Consider the following 15,662-nt stretch of genomic DNA (forward strand, 5'->3'; position numbering starts at 1 on the left):
GTTTTTAGACGTTTCGAGTTCAAATTGTAGCAAAATTGGGTATTCAAACGGAAAATAATGATCATAGTTATGATGTTGTAATTTAAAAATATTATTTATATAATGACATTTAAAAAATATTTAAATTAATTTTAAGTTATTACAATAAAGCTATTTATTTTATGTGACGAACCTTTTCATACTGTCCCACAGTTCGTCTGTATCGATACTTGTATACCTATAAGGCTATACGTTATTAATAGCTAGTAATATTTTATGAAATGACTGGCTGACCCGACAAACGTTGTTTTGCCAATAAAGAATTTTGTATTAATTATTACTGTATGGAGTTGTCCGTAAAAAAACAGGAGTTAAAATATATTCTCCAAATGTTATTTTGACGAACTCGTGTTATTTATTGAATGAAAAAATATGCATGACCAATGCTAATTGCTACCTAATTTTTATCTTTTATACTTGTACTATTATTTTTTATTGTTTATGAATATAAGTAAATTTTTATGGGTTTTTCGTACTCATAGTATGCGTAATTCATAATTTAATGTGATACTTATTATTTGATAATGATGAGTATAATAATATGTTAATTCATGTGATTTAAAAATTTTTTTTTATAACTAAGTACCTCTTTTTTACTTATTCGTTTTTTTGTTAGGTGCAAGGATTTATAAACTATTAAGTGAAGTCACTCGGGAGCATGCCACATTGAATTTTTTATGTGGACTAAACCATTGGACTTAGTTTTAAAATGTTGGTGGTATGTTGTATATATCTTTAATGGTCTAGGGATGAGATGAACAAGGATTTTACTCCAACCTTATTCTTAATGGTAGAGTGATTTTGTTAGTTTTTCAAGCCTGAAAACAGATATTATAAGAGCGTATTCATATTTTTATATTTTGAATAGGTACTTTATACAAAAAACATTATAACATATTATGATTATATGAAAATATTATTCATTATGAATTTCGGACAATCCATTTATTCAAAATTATATTAATATTACAATAACATTAAACGGATACTATGTAGTGCACAATAGTGTCTTTTGAAGTTATGACTTCATTAAATATTATACATTATGTTATAATTTATATTTATAATTCCTCGAATAGTTAATTACCGATACTATACAGTAATTGTGCTTTCTAAATCGTTATTTCATAGATTCATAAACATCGATTAATGAGCAAAAAATGTACTAGTACACGAAATGCCGTCGAGACTGGCGAGTATTGATGAAAATATAAAATCAAAAATAAAGAGAACTTGTCACTTCATTAAAATCAATTAAAATTAAAATAAACATTTTAGCTCATAAATTATTTTCGCTGATGTTAAAAACACATGTTATTGCTATTTTGATGTAGATTTATTGAAACGAGCAAAACTTTAAAAGAAGTAACATAAATTATTAATAACTATCGACAATTAATGCTTGACGGTTTTCGTGAATTTCAAAGACTTCCTTCCTATTAAGTTATTATGTTTTGTTTATATTGAGATTGTAGGAACATAGTACATCGAATACTCACGAAATTAGCGGCACAATTAATAGTAATTATTATTTTTAATTATTAATATCTTTGAAACTTAAGTGTATATAATAATGTATAATAATTTTTGGGAGCAATCAACGTGTATTTTTTTTATCCAAACTCTAAAAAAGTAGACGCGAAATCAAAAAATTAAATTAAAATGTATGAAAATCTCATTAAATTAATCATCAACCCTTTTATATTTTAAAAATAAATTTTTTGTCTGTGGGCCAGATAAAGTTTGATCATGAGCTGCAACTTGGTGATTCATGCTTTAAATGGTTCATCTAAATCGTCAGCACAAAATAAATGTAGTTTAAAAATGACGATTATCATCGTCACACGCGCGTTTCCCGACTTAATTCTTTCCAATGTATGTGGTACACGGATTCTGTGATATGTTCGGCAATGTAATTGTACCGCTTGATTTATTATACCTAATATTATCATGAGTAGGTGCAACAATAACAAAACCAACAACTAGTCGAGCTGTGTCAATAACTTAATACTCATAAATAGATTATGCGATACACGCGACACCGTGCGTCCTGCTTGTGCATTTTCACCATCGTTGACTTTCAATCGTATAACTGCAGGTAACACGAAAACGGCATCGGAATGCGGTCGAGTTACCGCTTGCAGCCTATAATAATAGTAGGTACTATGATAATTTATAGCTTTGTAGTTCGTAAGGATTTTTATTTTTCTAACGTTGAAGTCAATACGACTGTGTGCACTGTGCACATAATAATATAACAGTACCTATTTAGTATTTACTAAGTTACTTACCTATATATAAATGTATATTATATCATAATTGATACTATTAGGTATAATATTGTTTCGTTTTATACACGCCCTCCGTGGTCCACGCAATGCACTCATATCGGTCGACGACAAATTTTAGATAACATGGTACGAAGTCGTGAGTCAGATAGAGACAGTGTATATAATAATATGGTCAATAAATAAAAAAAAAATCCCAGCAAAGTCGCTCATTTGTATAGTAGCCGTCGTCGACGTGTACCTCGATATTGAATAGATCACTGTAATGGATGAATTAAATTTGAATTCAATGATAAATCCATTGTATACACGCGAAAAACGATTCTGAGCGGAGACTGTCGGCTTCTTATATTTCTAATCATCTAATGGTATTTTATAAATTATTTATATTTAATACGTTGGCACTAATAGTATAGTACGTTGTGTTGAACATTATGTTTGTCAAAAACATCGCATAATACGCGTTGTATTATTAATTATAATAATATTATTAAACCGTAAATTATTAATGTTATTATAACTCATAAGCGAATATCACGTACAGTCTGTACAGGCATTGTAGAACTGTTATGAAAGTTAAATTATGTCTAACATCTAATAAATAAATACATTTTTAAATTTTAAGCAACCTGTGCAATTCATAATTCTGATAAGACGAAGAAAGTTCCGTTACTAATAAACTTCGGCTTATCGAAGTTCCATTGCTGTACAGGTGTGGTATTATAATATGGTGTATACATTTTGTTTACAGTGTTTCGTTTTGTATACACACGTACGCGCGAACGCGACTATATAATACGATTACTATATAGCTGCGGTTTATAGAAGGAGGTGAAGACTCGCCTGTGGGAACCGTACCGTAGCAACCAGCGGGGTTAGGGACACGCGCTTGTAAACACTACTATGGTTTAGGTTTTACGCGCATTAAAATACTACTACGTTAATAATAACAATATCCACATCCCCACCACTACAGTATTATACATCGGGTGCGCATGAGATAGAACGACGATAGAACTTATTACCTATATGGCTCTGCAGTTCTATATAATAAAATACTATATCGTAGTATAGTATTCTTATTAAAATGTGTACCTATATATAATTTTGTTTTATATACGAGTCTTGTGTATGTGCGCGCGCGCTTGGGTTTCTTTCACTCCGTCGCCGGTCGCCGCCGTGTTATTATTATTATTCCTCGTCGTCGTCGTCGTCGTCGAAGGCCATTGCCGCCGTCGCCGCCGCCGCCTCTGTCGGGCCCGAGAGTTCGTATATTCCGGTTGCACACGGTCGACCACTAGCCGCCGTCGCCACGCATTCGTCCGGACACTATTACGTCGGCAGAACGTATCCCGCGCGCGCGCGTATACGATGGTTCGACGCGGACGCGATTGATCGAACAGTTATTCATTTATTGCTGTATTTTTTTATCCAGTTTTTATCCTTACATAAAGAGTGTGCGGTTTCTTTTTTGTTTTTTTTTTGTATTCCATCAACAAGTTGAAAGTTGATCGACTACCCTTGACGATTCACCCGCGAGGATAATACTTTATAGTGCAGCGCTACTCAAATACTACGCCACATTTCACCTACGCGCAGGTTAGTTTTGCAAACACTGACTATAATAATAAAGTCGATATCGACAAAATTTTCACTAGCTATCGCACCGCCCGTCGGTTTCTAAGACTGTTATTCTGTTATTGGTTTGTTTCGTGCAATAACCTTTATTTGGGTTGATCGTACGCTTGACTCTATTTATGTATAATACTATACCTCTAAAGTAGAAGTAATTACGTTACACGCGATATCCAAAAATAAATATAACTCATAAGTAACGCTTGTTGATTGTATAGGTTATATAAATAATAAATTCGAGTTATGTATTATATGAAATCATTAATAGTTATAATAATATAATATATGTAATAAACTATAAGTGTATTATATTTTTTCATAGCTTACATAAATGCCGCATGTATTTAACGGAATGTAATAATTTGTTTTGTTAAATCGTATATACAGTTTAATATATTAATACTTAATATTAATGATGATGCGAACGAACAAGCGTTGTCTGCCACAGTCGGTCGAGTAGGTGACGCGTTAAAGTCTCCCGCAGACTCCGCGCAGTCTGCGGGACGCAACGAGATATTGAGATTTGCTATCGATCGATAACTTCGTGACTATAGTTCAACGACTATTTAGTATTATTGTCATTTATAGATCAATAAACGGGTGGGTCGACGTTTGATGAATAGTTTTGTCAACTCTACATGCAGCATACAATAGATTCAAATTTCGTAAGCCTATATAAGCGTTATTAAAGTATTTAGTATATAGATATATCTAAGATAGGTAATAGTGTTAGATTAGGTCATTGATAAGATATTAATGACTCAATAGTGTACGTATATAAAGTGGATAAATATTACCAATTTGGTAAAGGAAAAAACTAAAACGATATTTTATTTGTTCGTGTTTGTTTGGATATTTTGTGGCATATGTACATATAAATAATAAATACATATATATACCTATGTAGTATGTTTAACAAAATGGTTAATTGTATTGTAAAAATAGATATTCAGCTCTTATAGGTAATTAAATTATGATCTATTTAATACTTCGTCGTTAAATGTTTACTGTTTGGTATTGATTTTGTATAAATATATTAAATATATATATTTTTTTTAGAAAAAGTCATTGATTTTACAAACTGTGGTGTATTCAAGGTGTTTTATTAGAACGAAATTACACGAGTAACTCATTAGTTAATATAGATAAATATTTCAAGGCATTATTCAAATAGAAAATTGTAATGACATACGTTTCGTGGTGTTCAGTACTTTAAGTATTAACTATTAACTATGTAATATAAATTAAAATCAATTATCAAATGTCCTTAATTTCCGTATACATTCACCTAAATCAATTAGATCAAAATTTTTGTATAATTATATAGGTTTGCAGACATATATTAATATATTATATAATATACTACTATACTAGTAACTATATAGTTGTTAGTATACGAGAGGTTTCTTAATTACAGTTTTCTAGAACAATATTTTCTTATAAATATAGGTATATGGTGTAATCCATTAAAAATAATTTTATAGGCAAGTCAATTTAAATATTTGAAAAATTTTTTTTTAATAGTTGAAAGCATATAACACTTATTTTTACAAAAAATAAATTTTTTCTACTTTTTTGGTGGTTTGTTATTAATGACGTATAATATTATAAATTTGACAATAAGAAGTAGAATATATTTTTAGAATATTTATGTAAAATATCAAAATACATATTGAATAAATAGTTATTATTTATTAACTTTTAAAGATTAGATGAGCGGAGTAAAATGACAAGGATAGTACTCCGCAAAAATCGGGAATAATAATATAATATTAGTACCTAGTTAAAATATTAGATTTTTTGTAAAATGTTTTAAAATTGTAAATTTACAACTATATAAATATATATTTTTTCAAATATATAAAAATTGACTTGGAAAGTAATATAGTCAGTTCAAATGAATATAGAACAATGAATGCAATAGTAAATAAATAAATAAAAATAAATCGTGTTATAATATAATGGATTCACTACATCTCATGAGAATTATCAATGGATAAGTCTGACAATATTATAAAAATTGAATTTGTATCACGTTAATCAACATGTTAGCCATGTGTATCCAATTCCATTAGTTTGATTGAAAACTATACATCTCGGTGGGTCTTAGACTTTTGAAAATAAGTACACGTTATCAATCTATGTGCTACAAACATTCGTATTTCAATATTCAGTCTATGGTTTTTCGAAAGTTTCTTTTATTTTTAACAAACTTAGTCGTTTTATTAAATTTTAGTGTATACTGATAATATAAATGTGTTAACTATGTATATCTACAAGCACGTGTTGTATTAATGTATTCTATAAACACCATAATGAATTTCAAAAAGACTAGTTTTTAAGTACTAATAGTTGACTGCTTAGTGTTGACCAACCGTATTGTAGGTGAATTATTTTGTTCTTATAAAATATGAAAGTAAAGATAAATAATTACATATTATTCATGGAATTATAATATAATTATAAGCAAGCTGTTCACGTTGACATTTTTGAAAATTATTGGACTGTTTATGGACAGTTAGCCATATTTTTATGGTGTTAAACAGTTAAACATGACATATTATCGTACTCTACATAACATAATATTTTAATCATATCTATTTATTCAGGGGTTTAAGATTAATACATAATTTATAATACTGATATTGCCGATATTGTGATGAACTAAAAAAAAGTATTTGGATTCGGTGAAACTCGCTGGCACATTAATGAATAACCTATACGAGTATTATACGATTGACTGCAGTTAAATTCAGTATATATAAATATATTCACATTGATAGTATATATCATGATTCTACCTAGTTGAAAAATATATTATATACGATGGCACTTATTCTTTGAATATTTTAATCGGTGGAACAGGTTTTATAATTTTTCTATCCAACACGTATCAATGTATCATTGCCCGTTGGCTATACGTAGATAACATACCTAATATATTAAATACATGGTGTGCCGTCTTATGGATTGCAGGCTGCATCACGACAACTGATTGAAAAATCTCAGCAACACTATGTTAATGGTGTATCACTAATGAGCGGTGAACACGATCATAATAAACATTAAACATATACCTAAAATTATATTATATATAAATACATATATTTGATACTTTTCGGTTTCAACGAACATTTGGATACTGTGATAATATGTGGAATATTTTATCAACCAAATAAATCTCGAGAAAATAGATTTAATATTGTATGTATAATATATTAATTTAGTGTATGTATACTGCACGGATTAAACCACGTGAATTAAAATAAAATCCAGTAATTACTTGTTGATTAGTCTAAATTCTCGTACTTCGTAGATCACTGTGTATTAGGTTAGATCAGGTATAATATTATGATATAGATTTGGGCTTATTTAAACAACGAAGAGATTAAAAACATATCTTGTTCGTAGATTTACTATGCAGTCAATGAATTACTTAGGTACGTGTTTTTAGGTTTGTTTGATAATATGGATTTGTAGGATAAGCACATTATTTATTTTATTTTATATTGTTTGTTACGTAATTCAACAGTTAAAATAATTGACACTAATATTTTTCAGATTTTTCATAATTATTTTCAAAAATTATTTGACTATTTTCTTATTAGACACCTGAAATCTATTACCATAGTTGAGTTTTTTTGAAAAATTAAATTTGGTTTGAGACGCGTATATTAGACGAATACGAGAAAAATACGGGTATAATGTATATAATATACTATGTAGGAACATTTTTTTTCTATTAAAATAATCTTGAAATATACGTGGACATTTTCTAGTAATTTGTCACTCAATTCATAAATTATTATAATATATACCAATATTAATTAATCGATAAATATATTTTGTAAGGATGATGTACCAACGCTTACTTTTGAGTAGCAATTAAATCGTTTTTATGCTTTCAAAAGTCAAATCATTCTTGTTTAATATTAATTCGTGAATTTTTCGACGATACGTCGTTGTTAGCGTTAGGGATTGATATATTGTATATAATATATTTATTAGAACAAAGTACCCTCGATAAAGATAAAAACTACCAAGTTTAATTCGTTCTGTAATTTTTCTTTTATACGAATAGGCATAATTATTCGATCTTTCAGATTTACACGGTAGGTAAAATATGTTTATTCACTGTGAGGTTAATGGGGATGTATGGATTTAAATAGGAAAATGTGCTAGAATATGTACGTATAATATGGTAATTATATATATTAGTAGGTACCACGGATCTAAAGTAAAATAATCAGTATAAAAGTTAAATGAATTACCTACAATAATTGGGTTATTATCGTATTAACTGAAAACGATGTGTGTGGTGTGTGCAATGATGATGTGCTACCGAAACATCATCACCGTGTCATTAAGATAATAATTTTTTATTCGCCCGTCAATTTGTGACCGAACGATTAGTCTCACGAGGGAACCTTGGACATCGAGGTGGACATGTCTTGTCGGACTATAATGCAGTGTGTACTGTGCGCTGTCTATCATCAGTCGCATTGTTAGCGGGACGCGTATTGTGGTATAGCAGCAGCATCAGCTATATGGCGAAAAAATTCCGCCGAGTATAGTGCGTCGCTAGTACCTACACACGGGATCTGTCGATGCTGTTAAAATTATTATTCGGGGTCGAATGAGACGAGAGAGACGGAAAGCCCTGTAGGTCCGGATAGTCACCCATGGCGTGCGCGTGACTAATCGGAATGAACGTGACGTAATTATGTATAGAACATGTACGTTTATAATGTAGAATGTTGTTATTATAGTGGTCAAGTACGGGGAGTAAGTTTTTGACGAGACATCGATGATCATGCCGACCGGCTGTCTATTGTTTGAATTTTCTTCGATCTGTGTTTATTTAATATAAATCCTCGTATTGTTGTATATTATTTTATAGTAGTACTATGTTGCTTACAATATACACCGTAGAGAAACATTTTTTTTTCCACTAAAAATAATTGTTTTTTATTTCTATTTTACTTGATCACGACAAAAGAGTTTGCTTATAGTTACTGTTTTTCATCACAATAGTTTTTTCTATGTAAAACAGTTTTTTTTTCATGGAAACCAGTCTTGTTAATTTAATTTACTGAGGCAGTATTATTTTCATTTATTTACGTTTAATAATATTGAACCGTATTTTTAAGAATTTAAAGTTTAGAGTTATATGAACAGTAAGAATTTCGAAAAAGTTTTTAAGAACTCCTTTATTAACCTTTAAATGATGGTATAAATAATAAATTAATTAGTGTTCAATATTCAATATTTATTTTGAGAATCAACGTTTTCAGTAAAATTATATTTTACTTCAGTACACACAACTATTTCAAATTAGTGAGGGTTGTAGTTTGAAAACTTTAAATTCTAATTTAACATACCTACTTAGTAACATAAGGAAACGGATAAAGGTTGAAATATATTGATTTAAAATTGAAATGTATTAAATGATTTTGTGAATGTTTTTCAATAAATAATTCCATGTAATATTTTTAAACTTTTAAAAATATAGCCACATAATTATATTATATACTTGTCATAATTATTGTAATATTATGATTAATCGCTGTTAAAAATGTTACTTTTTTCTGGTTGATCTTAACATATAGATCTATGTATTATTATTAGTTATATAAAAATTTTTTTTTCGTTGCCGACGATGGTTTTGTGGTGAGTAGATGAACTTAGCAAAAATAATACACACGTTATAGTTTTAAACCTTGGCCGATATTCATAAGACGTGCGAAAATCATAATACCCATGTATATGATTAAATATCATAATATTAGAGAAAACAATATACCTACTTTTTTTATTTAATTAAATTTTATTAAGATTATTTTTTTACACACCGAAGTACCTAATCGTGATACTAGTTTTAAATTAATATTAAGCTTCTTGATAGTTATGTTTTATTATAAAATATTTTAATTATTCTCCTAGTTAAAATGATAGTGAAATGGTACATATAACATGGTTGAGTTTATTATTTTTTTTATTTAATATCCGCCATATTAAACATTACAATTTGCTAATAGGAAATCACTGATCAAATTATAGTTGTTGTAGTCTATAAGACCAATATGTTAATTATGTTCAACATAATGTGAGACATATGAGATACGTTCTCTAATAACTAATTTATTCAAATTCTGTTTTGAAAATTGTAAAATATACCGAGCTATGAACCATAATTTCAAAAACTTAGATCTTTCACAGGTCGTTAATTTTATCTCAGAAAATATTATATTTTATAAATTTTAATTATTATTAACCTATAAGATAGGTAGTACATGTTTTTCTTATAAAAGTGATTAATAATTTTGTTTTAAATTATTTATTAATGTAATTTAAATGTTATATATTATTTTTTATGTTAAACATTACTATCGTTTATCTAAGAAATAAAAATATATTATATTTTTATTGATCGTGGTTGGTTGTTGAGCACTAGGAATGTTTTTATTTCCTAGTTTTTCTTCCAATTACACTACTACATAAAAGTAGCTATGTGTGGTCGATTTTTAATAAGAGCTTGAATGCTGAAAACGTTTTTATACTCGAACATATTAATTTCATTTAAACGTTCTATTCGTGAATGTAGTCTTATACATATATTATTATACAGTCCTAAATATATTCTATATCGTACTTTGGTCGGTTTCAAAATATTATCATTTTTTTTTCAATATACCATTCAACCCATTGTGGTCGACAGAAACGTACGCCATTATAGAACAGAGATGTTTTTTCACCAGTCCTAATGTGTTTTTTTTTATTCCCATCGCAATATTATTTTCTGATGGCATAATTTTTCTCTTTTATTAATGTACGGTATATATATATGTATATATATTATTTTTGTCACAGCTGTTATTATAATATGTTTTGCACAATTTGGCGAGTTGAAAATATAACCTCGGAGTTTGGCAGTAAAAACGTACTGTTATGGTTGTGTAAAAAAAAAAAGAACAGAAAATAAAAAAAAACACAAGTATAGGTACTGAACGCGCGTATATAAGTCCGCATCAAACCGTAGCACATAATAATACACATATACGTACTTGAGACTTGACTTGAGTAAAAGAAACAAAGAAAAAGAGTTTTGATCAAATATTTGTGCAGATATATCGTTAAAATTTCCGGACACGAATACGTAGTTTGTGTTACGTTTTTCGCTTCATCGACGACTATAATACAACGAACCATTGGTTTACAATGATATATAATATCATATTATAGTTTCCTTCTAGTATTTTTTTTCCACGTACTAGTGACTTATTACCCTTTAATCTATTAGGTACTATATGCAGTATATGCACACACACACACACACATACACATATAATATGAGCCGAGTGTGTGTGATATTTTTATTACTTGCAATAATATCATACGGATATAAAATAAAATAACTATTCCGAGTTTTGTCGAAATACGGCAATATATTAAATATATATTTCGGTCCAATTTATTTTTCACAACACAGTTTTTTTCTTTATTCATTTGTGAAATATTTCTTTGTTTATTCTCCGTCGCAATCGCTGGTCACAGAATTCGTTGTTATTTTTTATTTTTTATTTTATAATTAGTTTATTTTTTAAATCTCATCCAATTTACTCCATGTTTCATAATTAATATCAATCATCTCGTATATTGCTTTAAACTATTTTTTATAGAATGAATATAATTTATTATACTCAGTTTTTGTAATTTTGTTAACTCTAAACTATATAAAGTCAAACATGTTAATATTAACTAATATAATTTTTATAGAATGTATTATAAAGGTTAAAAAATTTAGAAACTACTCTTACAATTTTTAGTTTAATTACATCAACAATAAAAAAATATCATCGGCTTTACAATTTATTTATAGTAAAAAATAGGTAGTTTATATTAATAAAAAAGTTTTAATCGCTACAAGATACTCCTTCAATAGCACAAAAAAGTATTTAAGTATTTAAAAAACCGATGTTTAGGTGGGTATATATTTAAATATTACAAAAATCTGAATTGTGAATATATATTTTGTTATTAAAAAAATAATGGAATTAGCACTCTTGGGTGAATCACTGGTATGACGCAACAAGGACACGGTCATTATGAAAAAAAGTAATTCGAGCGTTTCAAACAAATTCGATCGAATGATTTACAGGTTACTACGTATATAGATGGATGAATTATAATAATTACGAATATAATATGCATTGGGTAGGTACAATGGTTGCATTGTTTTTACCTCCTCAAACTTTAGATAAGTACATCAATTTTATTTAATGAAAATTGAATTGAGAAAAATTGATTCACTAAGCATGCTCGCTCTCATTTTTTATTTAATAATGAAACCAACCGAATTCTGATTTTGTAAATCTTAAGTATATTTAATAATCGTATTTTTAATTATTTAGATTTTTATACCACTTAAAGAGTGTCATCTTGCTTTGATATAAACTTGTTTTTATCCAAGAGAACTAACTTTTTTACTTAAATTGTTGAAAATATTGATTTATCTAAATAAAAAAATCTAACAAGTAATTTTTTAGTTATTAAAATGTATATACTAAAGATAATATTTCTAAAAATCAGTTTTATAAAATTTATAGTATGAATTTAATATTTAGTATTGTTCTATATTCATAGGTACTATCGTACAATTCTTACATATTATGAAATTGTGATAAAATAAAATAATTTATAGGTACTATAATATTAAAATCATCATAAATCTTATATAATCTAATCTTGTTATTATACCGACTAATATGTTCAGTTTAATAACTTATAACTTATGAGTTATAAGCTTACTCGTTAGAATTTTGATTCAAACTCACCAATACTTTTTAAAAGATTATCTCTTAAACAATTTACGGTAAAAATGAAATTCTTGTTTGATGAAAAAATTTTATCACTATAGAATAGTTCTTAAACTGTATAAAGTTCTAAGAATTTTAAAATATGGTTCTTGTACACATATAAATTCTTAACATCAGAATTTAAAAAAAAATTAGAGTTGAGCGTGCTTGGTGTATCACAAAGTATTTATTTGCTTTCGTATAAATTATATACACTTATATTTTAGTTTATTTGGGGATGAAAAACAATTATTAAAAACATACACTTTTTTATTGTCGTTGAATGGAAATAAATATGGGAAATAATCATGTATAATACGATCATAATATATCTATCATAATTGTAGTCTGTTTACTGTATAGTGTATACATAGTACATACTATATCATGTTTACGTGTAATGTGCATAAATGTATAATATTATGCATAATATGTTGTGTTATACGAACTGGCTGTCTAGTGTCTATTGTTAAACATTATATTTACGAATTCTTCTCATTATCGCAAGTGTATTATTATTTTTATTATTTACTTATGCAACTGCGGCTGTCTGAAATAACTATAAGTTATAGCACAATACTTGTAATCATATCACAAGGGTCAGTGGATGACAATATATTTTTAAATTTAAATATTTTTACAAGTTATAAGTATTTCCAATTTAGTTCGCGTTGCGGTCCCTTGATGTTTTCGGTTCATTTAATCATGATAAATCGTTTTAGCGAAATAAAAAAAAACCACAAACATTTGGAAATCTCATAATTTTTTTATATTCCACTTGTAACGTTCGCGTTTAAGTGGACATTAATTCATTAGTCATTTATGGTCGGTCTGTATACTGAAGTGATCATTAGTCATTTTTTTGAATACCACTGTTATTATTTATTATCACGCATGTAAAAATTCAGGTAATACACCTACTAATACATTACATTTTAGTTTTTAATTTGACAAAATATACATAATATATAATATTATAGAAGAGTATTTTTTCAACACAAAATGCGTTTGTTTACTATAAGCGTATTCAGTGTAATAAGTTTTGTGGTATATTGAAAAAAGAAAGAACTAAATGAAAATAATTCTTTCAGTAAAATAAAAATATGATATAATAATTTAAGTAAATCGATGTCCCAAAAAATGGTTTCAATGTATACGAGAAGAATGGAAAATTAGTCCACACGCGATAGCTTGTCGTTTATAACATATAAAGGTAGGTAATAATATTATATACTTATAATGCTTTAATGTCGTTAGACTGTTTTATTTTTAAAACAGTGTAGATATTTATTTTATAGTTACACTTTACTTTATAAAGCACTTCGGCTGGCAGAGGTGTATAATATTTTCATTTTCGTAAAATGTTTAAACATCCATATACTAAAATGTTTAATAAGGGACCAAACAGTATTATTAATATAAGCTAGTGTTTGCTGTGGTCCTGATTCTTGATCAGCATTTGCATTATGCATCACTGCGTAGCTCGACTCAAAAGATTTCCTAAAAAATAATTTCCGGGCCTAAAAACGCTTAGCACGTTGTCGTTACTTATTGGATATATTAATATTATAATAATATTATTGAATACTCGTAACTAGATTAGATATTTGTTATCACTGTACTCGTCACATCACCAAGTCGTATCTTATGCATTCCATGTCTTGTATTTTTTTGTTTACTACTGTGATTACCTATATAATTAGAAATTTAGTATTGACTTGACAGTAATAATATCTAAAATATTATATATTTTTATATCTTTGTCGTGCGCTTTAGAACAAGGAAAATCTAATTGCGGTTTTCCGTATAATGACTAATAAATAATTTGCTGTAGATTTATATTACGTCACATAGTGGGAATGGTTATTTACTCTGAGTCATATTATTATTAAATAAATATCATGTCCATGTAGTTTAGATAAATTAATAATAGTACATGACTTTGAAAATCGAATTCGAACAATTTATATTATGTTATAATTATTAGTTAAGAAAATGCATGATTAAAAAGTACATAGGTACATAATTATATACATATTATATTTTATTATAATTTTTTGATGACGAAAAAAATAAAAAAATAATATGTTTATTATTTTTACAAGAAGGTTTACAATAAGTTTTGTGCTGTCTAAAAATCTTAAATAATGATTTGCTTAAAAATGAATATACATGTTTACTTATCAATCAAGCAATTAAAAAAAAAAATAAAAATATATTAAGTATTAAAGGTACAATACATGAATGAATTCATTACTTTATACACTTGTTCATATTTTGTTTCACTTTAATTATAAATAACAATATTACGTATTATACTTGAATTAGCGAAATAATGAAAGTTCCTTAAATACATTAGGTATAATATTATATTACGATATGATAGTAAAATAATTTCGCATTGAATTGTTTAATAAACGGTAATAACAACAATGTGATTTGATATTCATTATACTGTTCTCTATATTGGTAAGATCTAGGTATACATATATCTATCCCAATTTAACTTAATTAGTTCTCGAAGAATCGCTGTTTTAGACCTGTTGATGTTTAATACTTAATCGATGATTATAATAATCATAATTATTATACATAAGTATATACATATTTTATAATAAAAACTATTACTTATTTATAAAAAAATACACAAATTATTTTGATTGATATCACGCAATTTTGTGTTATAAATTGCCTAATTTTTTTGCGCTCGTTTTAATGAACATGTGAGATTATTAAAAGTTATACAATTTTAAGTATAATATACCAATATCATAATATCGCCCAATCGGCAAGTGTATTAGAATTATACGAAATCATTTTTAATCACCACGATTTTGGCATGGAG

At 27.4% G+C, this 15,662-nt stretch overlaps 1 protein-coding gene across 1 annotated transcript in view; it reads left to right on the forward strand.

Annotated features, from left to right (window-relative positions):
- The first annotated feature begins 3,488 nt into the window (after positions 1-3,488).
- Positions 3,489-15,662, forward strand: part of LOC114122998 (putative ferric-chelate reductase 1 homolog) — a 43,790-nt gene continuing 31,616 nt past the window's right edge. The window contains exon 1 of the mRNA XM_027985827.2: positions 3,489-3,926. The gene's annotated coding sequence lies outside the window, so the exon portion shown is untranslated. The remainder of the gene's footprint in view (positions 3,927-15,662) is intronic.

The sequence above is a fragment of the Aphis gossypii genome, chromosome 2 (assembly GCF_020184175.1).
Source record: "Aphis gossypii isolate Hap1 chromosome 2, ASM2018417v2, whole genome shotgun sequence".
In the NCBI taxonomy this organism is placed as follows: domain Eukaryota; kingdom Metazoa; phylum Arthropoda; class Insecta; order Hemiptera; family Aphididae; genus Aphis; species Aphis gossypii.